Source organism: Psittacula echo (genome assembly GCF_963264785.1).
Source record: "Psittacula echo genome assembly, chromosome: 14".
Taxonomy (NCBI): Eukaryota; Metazoa; Chordata; class Aves; order Psittaciformes; family Psittacidae; genus Psittacula; species Psittacula echo.
The window spans coordinates 7,149,942-7,153,778 of NC_137750.1; positions in this window are offsets into that span (position 1 = coordinate 7,149,942).

Below are 3,837 nucleotides of genomic sequence, written 5' to 3' on the forward strand. Positions count from 1 at the left end.
GAGGGGGAGAGAGGAGGTGGTGGCGCGCGCGCGCGCTCCCCGCGGCCGTTACATAACGCGGGCCGGCGGGAGGCGGAGCGTGCGCGCGCCCCAACCGCTGCGTGCGCGCGCCCCGCCCCGCCCCGCCGGGCGCTCAGCGGGCCCCGCCGTGCCTGTGCGGCGGGTATTGTCCGACTCAAAATGGCCGCCGCGCCCCCCCTCAGGCACCTCAGCCCGGGGCACGCCTGGATGCGCCCTCCCCATACGCGCACACACACACACAAACACACCTTCCTGTGGGGCTCCCCTGCTGCCTCGGCCTTCTCTTGGGCCTCATCAAACATGAGGGGTTTCTACTCCCCAAGTCGTGCCCTCGCTGTTTTCACCCCCGACACCGAGGTTTGACAGCCATCCGATACACCTCTGACACCCCCTGCCTCCCCATCGAGGAGTTTGGTGCCCCAAAATAGGTGGATTCTGCAGAAGGAATGGAGCCTGCTCTGCTGCATCCCAAAACTATAGCTTGGATGTAGTGCTAACAATTGCAGTCAAGGTTTACTTGTGTTCTTCAACGAGCTAAGGACATGAGGCAGCACCTCAAAGATTATCATACATAAATAAGATACACTAATGATGCAAGTGGTCTCCTCAAGTTCATTTCAGTAGGGAAGGGGGAGTTCTCAGTAACTCCAGGGATTTCACAAACCAGAGTTACACCCACTGCTGCCATTTGTCATCTGCTCCTCCACAGCACAGCGGTGCAAACAAACCACCACAAAAAGGACATTTGGGAATGCTTCAGGGCTGGATTTACCATTAATGGTGGGCATCAGCCCCACTCGGAGCCACTCATGTGGTGAATGGACGCGCTGCTCCAGGCAGGACAACACCCAGGCCTGTGTTTAAGGGACCATCTTGGAGACGCTGCAAGGTGGGATTTGTCCAGATTAAAGCACTTAAATAGTGAGGTATCAACTGAAGAGAAACTTCTGAGCAAAGCTCATTCTGCAGACGTGCTTCCATATAAAACACAGGCCATGAAGTCTTCTACCATCTCCTTGTAGACTGGGCTCCATAGATTGTGAAGTTTTCCCTCTGCTTCAGTGCTCTGAAAGATCAAATGTCACCTAGAGCTTCACAGAACCTTTTAGTACTTCATTCCTGAAGAGCCTTAACGAGTCAGTTCTGGAATCACAGGCATTGGAAGAGCTCCATCTGACCCAGCAAAGCAACCTGGACGCTGTTCTAAATGATGACTGCAAAGATCCTCCTTTGAGCTGTACTTTCCACTCCTACCTGTGTGATTTTCCTTATCATCAAAAGACTCTTCCAATCAGTCGATCCTGCCTGTTTTCCCTGCATTTAATGCCTCATGCTATTGCTTTTTCTATTTACTTTAGCTACTAGGAGGCAAGAAGCACCTGTGACTACAGAAAACAACACCCTGCTGTACAAATCCCTCCTCAAGCAGTCTAATGGTGACTCAGCCTCCTGTGATCTCCTTTCACCTTTTCTTTTAGCTCTGAAAAGCAATGGGCAATGTCACTGTGACCTTCTGAAGTCCATTATCACTGCTAAGAAACAGGACTATACGTGAGGACAAGGGAATAAATCATCTTAAACTCCACTCAAGTCTTCTACATGGTACATAGCTTTCTTTAAGTGAGGCTCTGAGCACCAGGGGTGCTTTGCAGAACAAAAGACAAGTGCCATTTCCCAAGAGACCTTAAGTTCTATTTTTAGAGATGATGCAACATCACAGAGGAGCACTGCTGCAAGGAAGGGCATCACGAGACTGATGGTGCTTATTTTGCTCTCCCTTCCCTCTTCGAAGACCTCTGTGCAGCAAGTCCAGGAGGAGGATTTCTTGGGGGAGAAGTGGGATGAAGCTGGCCAGGGCCTGAGAGTAGCATGGAAGAACTGAATGCAGGAGTGGCACTGAGACGTACATTGAGGCCAGTATTACAAACAGAACTTGAGATGGGAAAATACACTAGATTTTATGAGAACATATGAAATTTTGCTACCACTGTGGATGTTATATGTGCTCAAAAAAGCTGAGAACTGTTTTCACCACTGGTCTCACCACCAATTACACAGAGCAGGTTTGTACAAACCTCTTATTTATATGGCTTATCTTCTTATAGAGCAACAGAGGAAACAAGGAAACACATACAGGAGACTTGGAGGAGATACCAGTACATGCTAAAATCCCCAGAGAACTGGCCAGAAGGGAGCAGCAGGGGAGAAGCCACACTGGGAAATACAAAAGACATGGTCCTGCAGGATCCAGGCTGCAGCAGAGGGGAGCAAAAGGCAAAGCTTTTTTGTCCCTCTGAGCTCCTCCTCTTCAATGCCTGGAGTTGGAGGGAAGTGAATGGGGCAGCGGCACAGTGAGCATTCCAGAGAAATTCCATCGCTGGGAAAAAAAATTCCACGTGTTGGTTCCTAAAATGTTTCCACGCCTCATTTCATTCTTGGACAGCAGCTTCGTAAAGGAGAAATACAATTTGTCTACATCCCGCAGAGAGTAGAGCAGCACCATTTGTAAGCCAGTAGATGAATTTGTACAACAGAGATTCCAGCAGTCCCACGTTCCCCCAGAACACAGGGCTCTTACCCACAGTGAAGGATGAGCTTTCTGAAAACTGGTGAGTCTCAGTTTCTCAAGCAGGTTTCTGAAGAGATACGTTCTTCTACCCTGCAACAAGCCATTCCTCCTGCCTGCCCTGCACAGACACCACTGCCTTTGCTCAGCATGACTGGCAATGCAACATGCTGTTACCAAAGATAACTGCTGGCTTTATTGTTATTAGGAATGATGGATGCAATAGCCAGTAAAGTAAAGAAGGAGGATTTAGCAGTGGAGTGTTGCAGTTGTATGAGGTCAGCAAATGATTTAAGCTATCTTGAAAATAGTGAGCTTTTCTAAAGCACCAGTTTGAGGGCCTGTTGCCTTCTTGCAGTTGGGAGCTCAGTGAGGCAGCATTGCTAGGGCTTTTGTTAAACAGTGAATCACTGAACAAGTTCATTAGTGAGAGGAACGAGCAAAAAGTGAGGAGCAAGCAGAGATGGGAAGGAGAGCAGAGTGAAGGAAAGGAGCAGCGTGTGGTCAGGGTTTTACCACACCAAGTTATTAACGGATCCTTAAGTTCAAGTCCATCCATAGGTGAGCTCTCAGCGTTAGCAGAACGTCCATCAGGCTCTGGGGGTATTAACCCTGCCAGGCAGAGAATGGAAAATATCTCTTGACCCTGAGCAAGTGAACAGGGCACAATGGAGCTGTTCTTCCTGACACCTGCCAGTGTATCTCCCTGATCTGCTGCCATCAATCTAATGCTTCATTGCAGTCCTTCTTCAACCTACAGGCAGCCCACTTAAGTCATAAAGCACATAATCTGATTACTCAACTTTATCAATGAAAGAATATCACCTCTGACAACCTGGAGGCTCATTTACCTGAGAGTGTTTGAAGTGCATAAAGAAATAAGACAAACCAGTTATTACAAGGCAGTCAAGTCAATGAAGTGAACACGAAGACAGTCTTGACTGTCCAACTAGATCACTGCGCACCAGAGCCAGCACCAAAACCGTCGAGACAACAAAACGAAGTAAGTGGGGATAGGGCGGCCCCTTCCCTCTCCGGGCCCGGTTCCGAGGGGCTCCGTGCTGCCCGAGGCACCCCCTGCCTCCCCGCCGCGGCACTGGGCCCTGCCCGGGACCGGCGCCCGGAGTCTCCCCGTGCAGCTGCAGCCCTCCGGTGCAGCCGCTGCCTGGCGGGCTCTGGAGGCCTCAAGGGAGCGCCCAACGGAGCGGAGCCCGCCCCGCCCCGGCGGGGCCTTGGGACCAAGCGGCGCT